Source organism: Lolium rigidum, chromosome 2 (genome assembly GCF_022539505.1).
Source record: "Lolium rigidum isolate FL_2022 chromosome 2, APGP_CSIRO_Lrig_0.1, whole genome shotgun sequence".
NCBI classification, from domain to species: Eukaryota; Viridiplantae; Streptophyta; class Magnoliopsida; order Poales; family Poaceae; genus Lolium; species Lolium rigidum.
This window is the reverse complement of record NC_061509.1, coordinates 264,080,447-264,100,287: the sequence shown is the minus strand read 5'-3', so window position 1 is coordinate 264,100,287 and position 19,841 is coordinate 264,080,447. Positions and strand designations below refer to the sequence as shown.

The 19,841-nt window shown below is 43.5% G+C and overlaps 1 long non-coding RNA gene across 1 annotated transcript; it reads right to left on the bottom strand.

Moving 5' to 3' along the window:
* Window positions 1-4,375: 4,375 nt before the first annotated feature.
* On the bottom strand, window positions 4,376-5,755 carry LOC124688699. The gene is made up of 3 exons (XR_006998604.1): window positions 5,612-5,755; window positions 5,331-5,404; window positions 4,376-4,399 (listed from the first exon to the last, which is right to left on the bottom strand). It is a non-coding gene; the product is annotated as an uncharacterized LOC124688699 (long non-coding RNA).
* Between the last annotated feature and the right edge of the window lie 14,086 nt (window positions 5,756-19,841).

Below are 19,841 nucleotides of genomic sequence, written 5' to 3'. Positions count from 1 at the left end.
ACAACCAGATGACCCGTGCCGTCTACCTCGAGGCGGAGTTCCGCGGCATCGTGCAAGGAGATCGTTCCATCACCGCCTACTGCCACCGTCTCAAGTCTCTATCCGACGCCCTGCGCGACGTTGGCACCCCAGTGACCGACCAGGCGCTCGTCCTCAACTGCCTCCGCGGCCTCAACCCTCGGTTTGCCGACATCACCACCATCGTCACTATGCAAAACCCTCTACCCTCTTTTGCGCAGACCCGCTCCCTCTTGACGCTGCGGGAGACACAGCTCGCCCACGCCAACCTCCCGAGCAACCAGACTGCGATGTACGGCGCCCACTTCAGCACCAACGCCGGCCCCTCCTTCAACAACGACAACCGTGGCGGCGACCGCGGTGACGGTAGCCGCAACGGCGGCGGCGGTAACCGGGACGGCAATGGCAACCGTAACGGTGGCGGCTACTACCGGAAGAAGAAGAACGGGGGCGGCAACGGAGGGAACTACAACACCAACTCCTCCGGTGCGCCTCGCCCCAGCAACTACGAGCGCGGCGAGTCTTCTCGCGGCAACGCTCCCTCTGTTGGCCCATGGGTGTGCTTCAACCCCTACACCGGGCAGGCGCAACAGCTCCAGGCGCCACCAGCTGTGCGCCCTAGCGGCGCTGGCCTGCTCGGCCCGCGTCCAGGCATGTATCCTCCAGCGCAGGCCTTCACGTCGCTCGCGCCCGCGCATGGCCAAGCTTTCGGCACCAACCCGCCGCCAATCCCTGGATACGGCGGCACCTCACCCAGCTGGGACTGCTCCGCCCTCATGGCGGCTTTGAACAACGCGGCCTCAGCCTCTACTGTCGGTGAATGGGTGATGGATTCTGGCGCCACTGCACACATGGCGTCCGACCCCGGTATGCTTCATTCCCTCCACGAGCCTACTCCTTTTTCCCAAGTCACGGTAGGCAATGGCTCTACATTGCCTATCTCTCATATTGGTCACACTTCTATTCCTGCTTCCGCTCACAACCTTCTGCTCTCAAACGTCTTAGTAGTGCCACACCTAGTCAAAAACTTGATCTCTATTCGTCGTTTCACCATTGATAATTTCTGTTCCATTGAATTTGACCCGTTTGGTTTTTCTATTAAGGATCTTCGCACCAGGGCCGTGATCATTCGCTGCAATAGTCAAGGGGACCTCTACGTCTTTCCATCCTCGGTGCCACATCACTCCGCCCATGGATTCCTCGCCACCTCTACCAACACCGAGCTATGGCATCGTCGCCTTGGTCACCTCTGCATGTCCCTGTACGTCCCGCGGATGCAGCAGCCACCCCGTGCTGCTCTTATTCGCCTTCTGGGTCGTCTGGGTCTCCGTCCACGCCAACCTGGCCGTCCCCATCGGCTGGGCTCTCCCCGCAGTCTCGCTCTCCCGGTCCAGCCCTCACATCGCCAGCTTCTTCGCCGTCGCTAACTCCCTCGACGACCGCGAGCACGCCATCACCTCCCGTCCTCGTTCACAGGCCTCCCTCTCCATCCAACACCCATGCCATGCAGACACGAGCCAAACGGGGGCTCTTCCAACCAACGGACCGTCTTAATCTGTCCGCTACCCACTCTTCAGCCTCTCCAATTCCGAAGACATACCGGGGTGCGCTGCATGATCCACATTGGCGCCGCGCCATGCACGATGAATTTGAAGCTCTCGTTACTAACGAAACTTGGACACTTGTCCCTCGACCTCCTCGTGCTAATGTTGTTTCAGGGAAATGGATCTTCAAACACAAGTTTCATTCAGATGGCAGCCTTGCTCGGTACAAGGCGAGGTGGGTGGTTCGTGGCTTCTCTCAGCAGCCGGGAATCGACTTCGATGAGACATTCAGTCCCGTCGTCAAGCCGGCCACGATTCGCATCGTCCTCAGCATCGCCGTCTCCCGCTCATGGCCTATCCACCAGCTCGACGTCAAGAATGCCTTCCTACATGGCAAACTTGACGAGGAGGTCTACTGCCAGCAGCCGCCGGGGTTCGTCGACCCTCGCTGCCCCGACTACGTGTGTCGCCTCCACAAATCACTCTACGGCCTCAAGCAGGCTCCGAGGGCATGGTACCAGCGGTTCGCTCACTTCGCACATCGCCTCGGCTTCGTTGCTTCGAAGTCGGATGTCTCTCTCTTCATCTACAAGAGTGGACACGAGACTGCCTACATCTTACTCTACGTGGACGACATCATCCTCACCGCCTCCTCGGCCACACTTCTTCGAGATATCTCGCAGCGACTCCACTCCGAGTTTTCCATGACCGATCTGGGTGATTTATCCTTCTTCCTCGGCATCTCGGTCACTCGGACTTCGTCAGGCATGGTCCTTTCTCAGCGCCAGTATGCATTTGAGCTTCTACAGCGGGCAGGTATGGTTGAGTGCAATCCTTGTGCCACTCCCATTGATGTCAGGAGTAAACTATCGGCCACTGATGGTGCCCTTCTCGCCGACCCTACGGAGTACCGCAGTTTTGCAGGGGCTCTTCAGTATCTCACACTCACTCGCCCCGACATAGCACATGCCGTTCAGCAGGCTTGTCTCTACATGCATGCCCCTCGCGAGCCCCATCTGAATTTGGTGAAGCGGATTCTTCGATACCTCAAAGGAACGCTCGACCTTAGCATGCACTTCACGAGTTCTCCTTCGACATCCCTCACTGCGTATTCGGATGCTGATTGGGCCGGTTGTCCAGACACTCGGCGGTCAACCTCTGGTTATTGCATTTACCTTGGCGATAACTTGGTCTCCTGGTCGTCCAAACGGCAGACTACAGTATCTCGCTCGAGTGCGGAGGCTGAGTACCGGGCCGTTGCACACGCCGTTGCGGAGTGTTGCTGGATTCGACAACTTCTTGGCGAACTTCATCAGCCCTTGGCCGCCGCCACTGTAGTCTTCTGCGACAATGTCAGCACTGTATACATGGCTTCTAACCCAGTCCAACATCGTCGAACCAAGCATATTGAGATCGACATTCATTTTGTTCGGGAGAAGGTGTCACTTGGACAGGTTCGTGTTCTACATGTGCCTTCTGCTCACCAGTATGCTGATATCATGACAAAAGGACTGCCCTCTCAGCTGTTCACTGATTTTCGATCCAGTTTATGCTTGCGATCAGCCGACGCACAAACTGAGGGGGGATGTTAACGTATACCTTTTGTATACGCTGTGTATAGCTTAACATATAGGTTACCTACCGAACCTTTCCTTGTTCGGTACAGATATTGCTTGTAAACCAAGACATGTAACATATATAATGCTAATGAGAGGTCGCCCCTATCGTGTGGCGTTTTACCCAAACATACTTGTTCGCTTGTATGTGTCACAATATAGAAAAGTGATAGCCGCTGGGAGAGCGATCTCACTCATGAAACACAAATAGCTGGGAGAACTGATACATGTTCCTAGCTAACTACAGTATTATATAAGTCGTAGATTAGTCAGTGATACTAATATACAATATATTGCTGCTTACTTAAACGGTTAGCCCCTGGTAGTATTTCAAAGGTATACTTTGCATGAATTGGAAAGGTTTTCCTACTTCCAGTAGGTTTAAGGAAATTCTCATCTTAACAATGTCAGCTTCTCATCGTAACAATGTCAGCTTTGGTTGAGGTAGCTGCTTATTTCGGAAAGAGTATGTGCCTTAACAATGTCAGCTTTGGTTGAGGTAGCTGCTTATTTCGGAAAGAGTATGTGCCTTAACAATGTCAGCTTTGGTTGATGTAGCTGCTTATTTCGGAAAGAGTATGTGCCTTTCTGTTTGAATTAGATCATTATATGACACCAAGGCCTTTTTGGAACAGGAAACACTAAAATGATCACCTAATATGTTTGTCATACAAACAAAAGAAGCATGCCTTCCCTTATCTTGTTGAACACCAAGAACTCGGAATTGCCAGCCTTCTTGCCACCATCCATTAATATCTTTCGTTCTTTGTGGTAGCAGTTCGTCAACATCACAAAACTAAACCATGGGCCTCTTGCATATAACATGCTCTGTTCTGAATGGATATATAACCTGTTAACCTCGAACCATGCCCATACGAATAAGTCACCCAATGCCTCACCTACAACAGAAGCAACGATAATCACACAACAGAAGCATTGCACATGATTGAGTTATGCCATGCCTCACCTACAACAGAAACTATGATAATCACACCATAACGTCGGACATTTTATAAGTGACGCACACCAGATAAGTTAGATAAGAAACACAAGAGCAGACCCTTGGCCATTGAACACAATTTTACCTTCAACGCAATAAGATGTCACAAAGTGCACGGGCTGTAGGCAGCTGTGCACCAGAAGCAGAGGGCCAGATCACAAGCGACATGGCCATGTAGAAAAGAGCACGCTTGAGCCGCCTCAATGACGGAGAATACCATGCTGTAGTAAATGAAGTCAGCAACAAAAACACAATATCATACCTTTGATTCACCTGTTTCAGATTTGCACTGCTAAGCTGAAAAAATAAAAGGAAAGCTAATATTCGAAATATACACTGTCTTATTGATGAGTGTAACTTCGGGATACCCAATTATTACGATATTAATGGTTATGTGGACTGATTGCCAGAGCCTTTTCAACCTCGGAATGATTCTACTCGATTTACTTCCAAGTCTTTTTTCACCTACTGTGTGCTTGTGAGAGATAAAATTAGTCAGCTGCATCTGCACTTCTAAGTTCCTACTAAACACAACTCTGGATACCTATTTAAGTGGATGGAAATAATCCAAAATGTGTACGTAAGAACAGGGCCATTGTATTTGTGCTCAAACATTGTGTGTGCTTGTGAGAGCTTGATCTTTTTATGTCTAGATTAGCCAGCTGCATCTGCACTTCTAACTTCCTACAGATACATGTTGACTGATCTCTTTTAAGAGAACATCTGTATACTTGGTTAAGTAGATGGCAATAAGTTAAAATGTGAGTATAGGGAATTCATGTAATTTTAAAAAGTTGCAAAACTGAGTGGTAAGAAAATGTAATTATCTACTTGAAAATAATATTGGCTCTCACTGACTCATTGAGAGCAGCATATAACATAGCTTTGTGCTACTTTCTCCAAGGATAAACACGATGGTAATTATAACTGTACCTAAAGATTTGAACTCTAAAGTGTCACATCTAGCCACAGTAATGGGTTTGTTTGTTGTGCAGACCAAAAAAATTGTTAGTAATGCATGATAAACAATCTTGACATGATAGGCATGTTAAAAAAGAAATACCATGTACACTACTGTTTTCAGTTAATAGAGACACACCCTCTATAGAAAAACGAAGAAGCCAAGGCAGCACTTAAGAAAAATATAATTACCTGAATGGTCAATGTCCAGAAAGTCGCCTTTGACCTTTGACTTAGCAGGATGTATGCAGGTAGAAGCAGCACACCTGAATCACACAATACCCATTTGTCACAAACCAGGGAAGGTGCATCAGCACAGCTATTTCAGGGGAAGATATATGTTGGTACACATATCTAAATGAATATGAATGCAAAGAGAACTTTTACGGAACCAAATTGCCCCGATTGAGCGATACAATGTCCAATGTCCATCTATCTTTCAAAATGTAAACCAAGAAGACCAAAGTAGGTACCGTTGCTTCTTTTCTTTCTGATCTGCATATAGGAGGAGGGAGACGCAGGGGAGAAGCACCAAACAACTTTAGGGGAATAGATCACACACTCCATAAAACCGCAGATTGAAAAAGGAAGGTAAATATTACACATTACATAGAAGTGCAGAGAGAAAGAGAAAGGTTAGTGTCAGAATATATTGATGTGCCTTGATGAAGCAACACAAAATCTTGCGGAACTATGCAATCTGCTCAATCCACAGGACGGCATGATGCTTCTCTTTTTCGGAGCCCATTCGCTACAAAGTATCGGACTATCTGGTACGAAAATCAGTATCATAATTTGACAAAACCAGAAAATTATAGACGATGCTAGCAGTGGTCACCTCAAATTATCTTAAACGAATCTCTATTATTAATAACTTTTGTATGTGAGGTTATATCAACTTAAATATTACTGCTCAGTCAGCTACCTCCTAGAAAGTATATCTTCATTGATTAACTGAAAGCCATAATAACAGACTTCAATTCTAGAGGGAATCCTAGTTCAGATGAACACCACAAGGTACTGCAAAACAATTTCCTCCTTGCTGCTGCTCCCGTGCACGCCCAGTTGAAGCTGCCGCTGCATTTTTCTGGTCTGCATATAGAGCAGAGGGAGACACCGAAGCAGCTTACCGGCTAGTTACCGAGAGGGGATGGGTCGTGTCCCATCCAGTCGTTGACGTAGCCGTGGAAGTACATGTAGGGTGAGGCGTGCGCGCTCCCATGATCGCCGCCTCCTGGCTCTGCTCCGTCCATGCTGTGTGTGGAGGCATGGCGCTACAGATCCGACTCTTATTTCCCCTCCTCGTCAAATTCCTCGCCATACATCTCCATATATGGCTGGAGGTGCTCCTCGAGGGGTGCCCCATGACGGAGGGTTCTGCCGCGTCTTCCGTCGGTTGCGAGGCCGCTCCGGGCCATCGGGCTATGCCGTGGTGAGGGGAACGGATCGGGCAACGGGTTGGAGGCACGTGAGGAGGATGTGCCTCTCGGGCTCGGTCGCGGCCGCCATCCCTGCGTCCCTCCGCCGTCGGAACCAGCCCAACACTACCGGCGTGAGCACGGATGGTCACACCACCACCGCGCGCAAGATGGAAGCACGGGATGAGGGTGTGTCTGCCGCTAGACTCGAGAGAGGGAAGAGACTCGTGGGGAAGAGAGGGTATTTCGCTCGGGAAAGCACCGTTTTTTTTTTTTTTGCAAGGGGAAAAGCACCGCTTTGACGTGGTAGACCATCGAGATGATTCCCAAGAAACCACCGCCCAAAAATACCGCAGGAGTAAAGAAAAACCTGGAACGTAAAATAGTAGCAGGACGTGTCTATGGCTGATTGGAGTAAATTGTGCGTGAACAGTTACCAAAAGGCTATGGTAACGGCAAACAGGTTCAGCTTTGATATATAGTAAAAATATGCAGCCCTAGTTGAAGGCAACTCTAGTACTACTAGTTGTTGCGTTCATTCAGTTCTGCTAATACAACCAACTGGGTACGTGTCCACACTAGTACAACCAACTTCGTTCAAAAATATAAGTTACACAACTTTGTCTAGATATATATTTATTTACACACCAAATGCATCTAGACACAATCTACATTCGTATTTAGATAAATTTGATTCACTTATTTTCACGCAGAATAATTAAGTCATATACTAGTTGTTGCCTTCCATTCGGTTCGTGTTTCAAGCTGTCGGCTAACACATCATGTCGCCGGCAATGGAGGTGATGACGATCCGTGAGTTCACAAACCCTCGTGCCATCAAGTATATACTGCCACTCCATGTTCATGAGCTGAATATGGATGATTTTTGTGGTCTCAAGGACAAAGTTGGTAGCGAACTCGTCGCATGGAGACGCATAAACATGAAATTCAATATGTGTTTGGGATGAAATTCAAGCTTGTATTTAGATGGCATACCGGTTTCAACAGAGGTGAAAGTGTAGGATCTGTGTCATTTTGGTAATTAATGAAAAATTCTTATGAACTAATGTTTGCATTGAGGTTTTTGTGTGAATTTTGTCAATAGATAAATGCTTGAACCGTATGTTGGCTTCGAGGTTGAAGGAAAAATAAACTGAATGTTGACCAAGATGTCCGAGGAGTGATCCGAAGATTTATCGACTGGAGTTGAGTCAGCAAGTATGTCTTGAAGACGAAGATGGATTGAGCACTGACGTGTCTGTTCAAGACATAAACATAATAAAGAAAGAAGAAATGAAGTATAAGTTCAAGAGGAGCCATTTTGAAGAGGTCATATGCTTGAAACTTGTCATCCATATAGTAATCATGGATATATGAAGATATATCGAAGAAGAGGCTCTTCCATAGTGTAGTATGGGAAGCAATTTGACTTCATCAAGCAAAAACAATCAAGAAAGTTGTTCCATATTGATACGGTCAACATCGTCAACATCTAGGTGATCAAGTGGAATACGCGGGTTTGTTGTTGTTGGGAGACCGCTTTTAGGATGGTATCCATACTATTAAGAGGGACTCTCGAATAAGTAATTACCTTGATCGTATCATCTCGAATAAGTAATTACCTTGATCGTATCATTTAGAGAGAGCTCAAATTCTTGCATGTTTGATATCATCTTTCTTGGTTGTTATTTGGATCTTATCCATGAGATATTTTTAGACCTTGTGATTATTCTATGGTAAACTCTAGTTCATCGAAAACGAATTTTGTATGGAAAACTTGTTGAGTTCTTGATGTTGCAGCTTTTAGCAGTTGTTTGTTGAAGAAAGTTCATAACCTCTAAATTCGTGGTAAAACCTCCTTTTATTATGACGTGGGCATACTCTATCGCGTACCAACTTTTAATATACCCGGTAACTAAAGGCCCATTTAGCCTATGATGCAATAGAAACCGAAGCCCAGGAACCTAGCGTGCAACACAAGAACTAGCCCATACAAGGGTACCCTAACAAGTAATCAGCCAAGAGTCTTGAGACATGGCCTCCTACATAAGGACGAGAGGGATCGATGGGGAGGGACAATGCAATCTAGAGCCACCATAGCCATCATTGCGACATTGTAACCCTAATCATCATCAATCAAAAATAGACATGAAGCACGTAGGGTTTTCCCTCCGGGGGCCTAAAGTTGGATAAACTGTGTTCATGTGTTGTTTGTACACCGGCGAAAACCACCAACACATATTATTCCCTAAAATTCAAGTCCATAACCCATGGGCATTGCCATGGTACCCCATGTTATACTGGTTCTTAAGATGTAAGTGCTCACAGAAAAGAATTACGATGTTGCTTCATCACACATAAAGGATTACGAGTATCACATATCCATCACTAATCTTGTTGATAAATTTACAATCAAATCGGTTGAACAAAAACCGTGCGATCATATCCCCTTGGTTGTACCTACAGTAAAAAAAAATCCATGCTTCCAAACGTGAAAGTGCGGAGCCGGTGGATCCAACTTAATTACATTTTTGTAGATAACCTACATTAAATGGAAAGTTCTACCATTGTTGAAAGAAAAATCATTGTGATAGCTCCAAACAGATCAACATAAAGCACTCGCGCCCATTCGAATATTACCTTTTAGTTTTATACTAAACCAAAATCGAGATCCCAAATATATTTGACATGCTAGTTGGCAAAGGTAGATTAGTAGCAACATGCACTGTTTTTTACAATAAAAGCTCAAAAGGACATGCCAAGGAGAATGTGCTAAATCGTTTTATTGTACTCACAAAAACCAAATCTCTCACTAACATTTCAATTATACTTGACCGAGTAATCTTTTTTAAATTTACTACACAACTAAGATATCAATTGAATATTTTTTTAATGAAACTTTAACTTCCGATAAACTTAATTTTTTTTAGACGGAAGGCTCAAGATGAGCCATGCTTTAAATTAATGAAGCCTCAACTGGCAGAGTACACTTCCGATAAACTTAATTCAAAAGACAATATTTTCGCTAACCATGTCAATATGCATAGACCTAACGGGAAATACCTAGCTCAGTGGCTTTATCCCACCGCCGCTTAGCGGCGGGTGATGGCGTGTAACTCACACGTTCGTTGGGAACCCCAAGAGGAAGGTATGATGCGCACAGCAGCAAGTTTTCCCTCAGAAAGAAACCAAGGTTTATCGAACCGGGAGGAGCCAAGAAGCACGTTGAAGGTTGATGGCGGCGGGATGTAGTGCGGCGCAACACCGAGGATTCGGCGCCAACGTGGAACCTGCACAACACAACCAAAGTACTTTGCCCCAACGAAACGAGTGAGGTTGTCAATCTCACCGGCTTGCTGTAACAAAGGATTAACCGTATTGTGTGGAAGATGATTGTTTGCAGAAAACGAGTAGAACAAGTATTGCGAGTAGATTGTATTTCGGTAAAGAGAATTGGACCGGGGTCCACGAGTTCACTAGAGGTGTCTCTCCCATAAGACAAGCAGCATGTTGGGTGAACAAATTACAGTTGGGCAATTGACAAATAAAGAGAGCATGACCATGCACATACATATCATGATGAGTATAGTGAGATTTAATTGGGCATTACGACAAAGTACATAGACCGCCATCCAAGCTGCATCTATGCCTAAAAGTCCACCTTCGAGGTTATCATCCGAACCCCTCCGGTATTAAGTTGCAAAGCAACGAGACAATTGCATTAAGTATGGTGCGTAATGTAATCAACAACTACATCCTTAGACATAGCATCAATGTTTTATCCCTAGTGGCAACGAGCACAACACAACCTTAGAACTTTCTCGTCATCTGTCCCAGGTGTCAATGCGGGCATGAACCCACTATCGAGCATAAATACTCCCTCTTGGAGTTACAAGCATCTACTTGGCCGGAGCATCTACTAGTAACGGAAAGCATGCAAGATCATAAACAACACGTAGATATAACTTTGATAATCAACATAACAAGTATTCTCTATTCATCGGATCCCAACAAACGCAACATATAGAATTACGGATAGATGATCTTGATCATGTTAGGCAGCTCACAAGATCCGACAATGATAGCACAATGGGGAGAAGACAACCATCTAGCTACTGCTATGGACCCATAGTCCGGGGGTAGACTACTCACACATCACTCCGGGAGGCGACCATGGCGGCGTAGAGTCCTCCGGGAGATGATTCCCCTCTCCGGCGGGGTGCGGAGGCGATCTCTGGATCCCCGAGATGGGATCGGCGTTGGCGGCGTCTGCGGAAGATTTTCCGTATCGTGGCTCTCGGTGCTGGGGGTTTCGTCACGGAGGCTTTAAGTAGGCGGAAGGGTAGGTCAAGAGGCGGCGCGAGGTGCCCGGACCATAGGGCCGCGCGGCCGGGCGGGGCCGCGCCGCCCTATGCTCCGGCGCCTCGTGGCCCCTCTTCATTTCGTCTTCGGACTTCGGAAGCTTCGTGGAAAAATAGGCCCCTGGGCTTTGATTTCGTCCAATTCAGAGAATATTTCCTTACTAGGATTTACTGAAACCAAAAACAGCAGAAAACGACAAGCGGCACTTCGGCATCTTGTTAATAGGTTAGTTCCGGAAAATGCACGAATATGACATAAAATGTGCATAAAACATGTAGATAACATCAATAATGTGGCATGGAACATAAGAAATTATCGATACATCGGAGACGTATCGGCATCCCCAAGCTTAGTTACTGCTCGTCCCGAGCGAGGTAAAACGATAACACGAGATAATTTCTGGAGTGACATGCCATCATAATCTTGATCATACTATTTGTAAAGCATATGTAGTGAATGCAGCGATCAAAACAATGTATATGACATGAGTAAACAAGTGAATCATAAAGCAAAGACTTTTCATGAATAGCACTTCAAGACAAGCATTAATAAGTCTTGCATAAGAGTTAACTCATAAAGCAATAATTCAAAGTAAAGGCATTGAAGCAACACAAAAGAAGATTAAGTTTCAGCGGTTGCTTTCAACTTGTAACATGTATATCTCATAGATATTGTCAACATAGAGTAATATAATAAGTGCAATAAGCAAATATGTAGGAATCAATGCACGGTTCACACAAGTGTTTGCTTCTTGAGGTGGAGAGAAATAGGTGAAGCTGACTCAACATTGAAAGTAAAAGAATGGTCCTCCATAGAGGAAAAGCATCGATTGCTATATTTGTGCTAGAGCTTTGATTTTGAAAACATGAAACAATTTTGTCAACGGTAGTAATAAAGCATATGCATCATGTAAATTATATCTTATAAGTTGCAAGCCTCATGCATAGTGTACTAATAGTGCCCGCACCTTGTCCTAATTAGCTTGGACTACTTGGATTATCACAATGCACTTGTTTTAACCAAGTGTCACAAAGGGGTACCTCTATGCCGCTCTGTACAAAGGTCTAAGGAGAAAGCTCGCATTGGATTTCTCGCTATTGATTATTCTTCAACTTAGACATCCATACCGGGACAACATAGACAACGAGATAATGGACTCCTCTTTTATGCATAAGCATGTAACAACAATTAATAATTTTCTCATTTGAGATTGAGGATATATATCCAAAACTGAAACTTCCACCATGGATCATGGCTTTAGTTAGCGGCCCAATGTTCTTCTCTAACAATATGCATGCTTAACCATAAGGTGGTAGATCTCTCTTACTTCGGACAAGACGGACATGCATAGCAACTCACATGAAATTCAACAATGAATAGTTGATGGCGTCCCCGATGAACATGGTTATCGCACAACAAACAACTTAATAAGAGATAAAGTGCATAATTACATATTCAATACCACAATAGTTTTTAAGCTATTTGTCGCATGAGCTATATATTGCAAAGGTGAATGATGGAATTTTAAAGGTAGCACTCAAGCAATTTACTTTGGAATGGCGGAAAATACCATGTAGTAGGTAGGTATGGTGGACACAAATGGCATAGTAGTTGGCTCAAGTATTTTGGACGCATGAGAAGTATTCCCTCTCGATACAAGGTTTAGGCTAGCAAGGCTTATTTGAAACAAACACAAGGATGAACCGATGCAGCAAAACTCACATAAAAGACATATTGAAAACATTATAAGACTCTACACCGTCTTCCTTGTTGTTCAAACTCAATACTAGAAATTATCTAGACCTTAGAGAAACCAAATATGCAAACCAAATTTTAGCATGCTCTATGTATTTCTTCATTAATTAGTGCAAATCATATGATGCAAGAGCTTAATCATGAGCACAACAATTGCCAAGTATCACATTACCCAAGACATTTATAGCAATTACTACATGTATCATTTTCCAATTCCAACCATATAACAATTTAACGAAGGAGAAACTTCGCCATGAATACTATGAGTAGAAACCAAGGACATACTTGTCCATATGCTACAACGGAGCGTGTCTTTCTCCCATAAAGTGAATGCTAGGATCCATTTTATTCAAACAAAACAAAAAACAAAAACAAACCGACGCTCCAAGAAAAAGCACATAAGATGTGATGGAATAAAAATATAGTTTCGGGGGAGGAACTCTGATAATGTTGTCGATGAAGAAGGGGATGCCTTGGGCATCCCCAAGCTTAAACGCTTGAGTCCTCTTAATATATGCAGGGGTGAACCACCGGGGCATCCCCAAGCTTAGAACTTTCACTCTCCTTGATCATGTTGCATCATACTCCTCTCTTGATCCTTGAAAACTTCCTCCACACCAAACTCGAAACAACTCATTAGAGGGTTAGTGCACAATATAAATTGACATATTCAGAGGTGACACAATCATTCTTAACACTTCTGGACATTGCATAATACTACTGGACATTAGTGGATCAAAGAAATTCATCCAACATAGCAAAAGAGGCAATGCGAAATAAAAGGCAGAATCTGTCAAAACAGAACAGTTCGTATTGACGAATTTTAAAATGGCACCAGACTTGCTCAGATGAAAATGCTCAAATTGAATGAAAGTTGCGTACATATCTGAGGATCATGCACGTAAATTGGCTTAATTTTCTGAGCTACCTACAGGGAGGTAGACCCAGATTCGTGACAGCAAAGAAATCTGGAACTGTGCAGTAATCCAAATCTAGTACTTACTTTTCTATCAACGGCTTAACTTGGCACAACAAAACACAAAACTAAGATAAGGAGAGGTTGCTACAGTAGTAAACAACTTCCAAGACACAAAATAAAAACAAAGTACTGTAGGTAAAAACATGGGTTGTCTCCCATAAGCGCTTTTCTTTAACGCCTTTCTGCTAGGCGCAGAAAGTGTGCATCAAGTATTATCAAGAGACGAAGTGTCAACATCATAATTTGTTCTCATAATAGAATCAAAAGGTACCTTCATTCTCTTTCTAGGGAAGTGTTCCATACCTTTCTTGAGAGGAAATTGATATTTTATATTACCTTCCTTCATATCAATAATAGCACCAACGGTTCGAAGAAAAGGTCTTCCCAATATAATGGGACAAGATGCATTGCATTCAATATCCAAGACAACAAAATCAACGGGGACAAGGTTATTGTTAACGGTAATGCGAACATTATCAACTTTCCCCAAAGGTTTCTTTGTAGAATGATCAGCAAGATTAACATCCAAATAACAATTTTTCAGCGGTGGCAAGTCAAGCATATTATAACTTTTCTTAGGCATAACAGAAATACTTGCACCAAGATCACATAAAGCATTACAATCAAAATCTTTAACCTTCATCTTAATGATGGGCTCCCAACCATCCTCTAGCTTTTTAGGAATAGAGGCTTCGCGCTCTAGTTTCTCTTCTCTAGCTTTTATGAGAGCATTTGTAATATGATGCGTGAAAGCCAAATTTATAGCACTAGCATTAGGACTTTTAGCAAGTTTTTGCAAGAACTTTATAACTTCAGAGATGTGGCAATCATCAAAATTCAAACCATTATAATCTAAAGCAATGGGATCATCATCCCCAATATTGGAAAAAATTTCAGCGGCTTTATCACGAGCGGTTTCGGCGAGTTTTAGCGGTTTCGAGCGAGTTTCTCGCGCTTTGTATTAGAAGCGGAAACATTGCTAACACCAATTCTTTTATTAGTATTAGTAGGAGGTGCAGCAACATGTGTAGCATTAACATTACTAGTGGTGGTAATAGTCCAAACTTTAGCTACATTCTTCTCTTTAGCTAGTTTTTCATTTTCTTCTCTATCCCACCTAGCTACGCAGTTCAGCCATTAATCTTATATTCTCATTAATTCTAACTTGGATGGCATTTGCTGTAGTAACAATCTTATTATGATGATTCTCATTAGGCAAAACTTTTGATTTCAAAAGATCAACATCGACGACAAGACTATCGACTTTAGAAGCAAGTATATCAATTTTCCCAAGCTTTTCTTCAACAGATTTGTTAAAAGCAGTTTGCGTACTAATAAATTCTTTAAGCATGGCTTCAAGTCCAGGGGGTGTGTTCCTATTATTATTGTAAGAATTCCCATAAGAATTACCATAGCCGTTGCCATTATTATAAGGATATGGCCTACAGTTGTTACTAGAATTGTTCCGGTAAGCATTGTTGTTGAAATTATTATTTTTAATGAAGTTTACATCAACATGTTCTTCTTGTGCAACCAATGAAGCTAATGGAACATTATTAGGATCAATATTAGTCCTATCATTCACAAGTATAGACATAATAGCATCAATCTTATCACTCAAGGAAGAGGTTTCTTCGACAGAATTTACCTTCTTACCTTGTGGAGCTCTTTCCGTGTGCCATTCAGAGTAGTTGATCATCATATTATCAAGGAGCTTTGTTGCTTCACCAAGAGTGATGGACATAAAGGTACCTCCAGCAGCTGAATCCAATAAATTCCGTGAAGAAAAATTTAGTCCTGCATAGAAGGTTTGGATGATCATCCAAGTAGTCAGTCCATGGGTTGGGCAATTTTTAACCGAGAGATTTCATTCTTTCCCAAGCTTGAGCAACATGTTCAGTATCTAATTGTTTAAAATTCATTATGCTACTCCTCAAAGATATAATTTTAGCGGGGGGATAATATCTACCAATAAAAGCATCCTTGCATTTAGTCCATGAATCAATACTATTCTTAGGCGAGAGATAGCAACCAATCTTTAGCTCTTCCTCTTAATGAGAAAGGGAACAATTTTAGTTTAATAATATCACCATCTACATCTTTATATTTTTGCATTTCACATAGTTCAACAAAATTATTAAGATGGGCAGCAGACATCATCGGAACTAACACCGAGAAAATTGCTCTCGCATAACAAGATTCGATAAAGCGAGGTTTAATTTCAAAGAATTCTGCTTTGTAGTAGCGAGTGGAGCAATAGGTGTGCATAAGAAATCATTATTATTTGTGGTTGTGAAGTCACACAACTTAGTATTTTCAGCGTTGGCCATTTTAGCAACGATAAATAAAGCAAACTAGATAAAGTAAATGCAAGTAAACTAATTTTTTTGTGTTTTTGATATAGCAAACAAGATAGCAAATAAAGTAAAACTAGCAACTAATTTTTTTGTATTTTGATTTAGTGCAGCAAACAAAGTAGTAAATAAAACTAAGCAAGACAAAAACAAAGTAAAGAGATTGAGAAGTGGAGACTCCCCTCGCAGCGTGTCTTGATCTCCCGACAACGGCGCCAGAAAATATGCTTGATGGCGTGTAACTCACACGTTCGTTGGGAACCCCAAGAGGAAGGTATGATGCGCACAGGAGCAAGTTTTCCCTCAGAAAGAAACCAAGGTTTATCGAACCAGGAGGAGCCAAGAAGCACGTTGAAGGTTGATGGCGGCGGGATGTAGTGCGGCACAACACCAGGGATTCCGGCGCCAACGTGGAACCTGCACAACACAACCAAAGTACTTTGCCCCAACGAAACGGTGAGGTTGTCAATCTCACCGGCTTGCTGTAACAAAGGATTAACCGTATTGTGTGGAAGATGATTGTTTGCGAGAAAACGAGTAGAACAAGTATTGCGATAGATTGTATTTCGAGTAAAGAGAATTGGACCGGGGTCCACAGTTCACTAGAGGTGTCTCTCCCATAAGACAAGCGGCATGTTGGGTGAACAAATTACAGTTGGGCAATTGACAAATAAAGAGAGCATGACCATGCACATACATATCATGATGAGTATAGTGAGATTTAATTGGGCATTATGACAAAGTACATAGACCGCCATCCAACTGCATCTATGCCTAAAAAGTCCACCTTCAGGTTATCATCCGAACCCCCTCCAGTATTAAGTTGCAAAGCAACGAGACAATTGCATTAAGTATGGTGCGTAATGTAATCAACAACTACATCCTTAGACATAGCATCAATGTTTTATCCCTAGTGGCAACAGACACAACACAACCTTAGAACTTTACATCATCTGTCCCGGTGTCAATGCGGGCATGAACCCACTATCGAGCATAAATACTCCCTCTTGGAGTTACAAGCATCTACTTGGCCAGAGCATCTACTAGTAACGGAAAGCATGCAAGATCATAAACAACACGTAGATATAACTTTGATAATCAACATAACAAGTATTCTCTATTCATCGGATCCCAACAAACGCAACATATAGAATTACGGATAGATGATCTTGATCATGTTAGGCAGCTCACAAGATCCGACAATGATAGCACAATGGGGAGAAGACAACCATCTAGCTACTGCTATGGACCCATAGTCCAGGGGTAGACTACTCACACATCACTCCGGAGGCGACCATGGCGGCGTAGAGTCCTCCGGGAGATGATTCCCCTCTCCGGCGGGGTGCCGGAGGCGATCTCTGGATCCCCCGAGATGGGATCGGCGTTGGCGGCGTCTCCGGAAGGTTTTCCGTATCGTGGCTCTCGGTGCGGGGGTTTCGTCACGGAGGCTTTAAGTAGGCGGAAGGGTAGGTCAAGAGGCGGCGCGAGGTGCCCGGACCATAGGGCCGCGCGGCCGGGGCGGGGGCCGCGCCGCCCTATGCTCCGGCTGCCTCGTGGCCCCTCTTCGTTTCGTCTTCGGACTTCCGGAAGCTTCGTGGAAAAATAGGCCCCGGGATTTGATTTCGTCCAATTCCGAGAATATTTCCTTACTAGGATTTCGAAACCAAAAACAGCAGAAACAACAAGCGGCACTTCGGCATCTTGTTAATAGGTTAGTTCCAGAAAATGCACGAATATGACATAAAGTGTGCATAAAACATGTAGATAACATCAATAATGTGGCATGGAACATAAGAAATTATCGATACGTCGGAGACGTATCAGCGGGTTGTGTTGTATGGGGAAAGTATCCAGTGCACCCAAGCAACTCATGCACCCCGTGCACCCAGCTTTGATTGAGAACTTTGAAAGTTTCAAAAAAATCTAACAAACAGTTCGGGAATAGATAGTACTCGTATCTAAGGTATCACAAAATTTCAAGTCTAAATTTGAAACACAGCTTCAAAATAAAAAATGACAAATTTGTTATCAATAGTGATAATGGACAAAATTGAAAGCCCAACTTGCGTTTGGCACTATTCGTGGTCAAGTTTGTTTATTTTGTTTCTTGATCTCTGTTACGAATTATGATTTGAAACTTTGTGACATGTTAGATCTGTGTACTATTATACACATAACCTTTGTTTCAATTTTTTTGAAACTTTTAAAATAGTCAACTGGAGCTGGGTGCACGGGTGCATGAGATGCTTGGGTGCATAGGATACTTTCCCGTACACGTATGGTGCGATGTTGGCTCATCCAAAACGGCAAACCATATATCCCCTTGCATTTTCTTAAAAAAAACCTGGAAGTATGAAGTTTGGGTGTCTATTTGCCCTCATTTTACCGTTTATCAAAACGGCAAACCATATATCCCCTTGCATTTTCTTAAAAAAAAACCTGGAAGTATGAAGTTTGGGTGTCTATTTGCCCTCATTTTACCGTTTATCAAAACGGCAAACCATATATCCCCTTGCATTTTCTTAAAAAAAAACTGGAAGTATGAAGTTTCGGTGTCTATTTGCCCTCATTTTACCGTTTATCCCTTTTCAGTGCTTTGTGCAATCTTCTTAGGTCGAGCTAACTTCGAACTTAATTATTGGCAATAAATTAACGGGAATATATATGATAAAAAATAACATGATGCAAAACGGTAGGCTCTATTTTGAAAACCGAATACGGCGACGCCAACTCTACCCAGATCAAACTGCTATGCTGCAAATGACACTCATCTATCAGGCTATCACTGTCACTGTGAAACATTCTTGTGGCTTGCACGTACCAAACTACCAACCACACAGGTGCTCGGCCGTGCGTGTCTCTTTTGACGGAGACGTACCTTGGTTTCATTGGTGACTGTTGGCCACGAGAGGACAACTTGATGAGGCTAAATATAACCTAGTATTCCAGTACTAAATTTCCACTTTTTTCCTTCTTTCAAACTAATACTCCTAGTCTGAATCCCCTTGCAGACACTTGACGTGCTTCCGACCCCTTTGGGCGCAGCACAGGCTTGTGAAGCAGGGCACCTTTAAACAAAACACACTACATCTGCACGAGCCAGCTTGCTTTAGGCAACCCGTTAACCACCTTCGTTGTCAATCAACAACTACTACCACCACTGTGCCAAGCTACCGGCCACCTGCATCGAAAACGAACATTGTAACGTTTCCTTTTATAGCTCAATATGTTATATAGGGTGTGTGTGAGACCGAGGACTATGAGAACTAACTAAGCTCTCGGTTAGATAACCTCGCTGAATCTCAGTTGCAACCTATAATGCAACTTACCATTAGCACGAATTATGAAGTAGCTTTAATGGCATGGATGTAACTTGCATTGTAACCCAAATTGCAACTAAAAAAATCTCAGTTATGATCTAACTTTCCAACTTAAATGCATGAATCACGATACAAATCTGATGATGTAGGACCTGAATGAGAACTATGTTAGTTCTCAGCTAACTGGCCGAGAACTAGCAAAACTCTCATGAGCCATGACTGCTTCGTTACGGCATCTCTAGCCGATCCCTTAAAAACCATTAAGGTGTATTTGTTTTTGGGGAGCTAAACTGCATCTAGCCGATGCCTTGGAATCTGTAGAGTAAAAGTATAAGAGTAGCCCCTAAAAAGGAGAACACCTGTTTTATTTATACTCACTTGTATCTCTCGTTTCTTACAAAATTCTCCTTCCTTTTCTCCCATTCACCGCTATCAAAACCTATGCTACTGGTCGTCGACCACCTAGGTGACTAGGGAAATGGAACCCCCAACGCCCTTGCGGTCGACAACCTGGC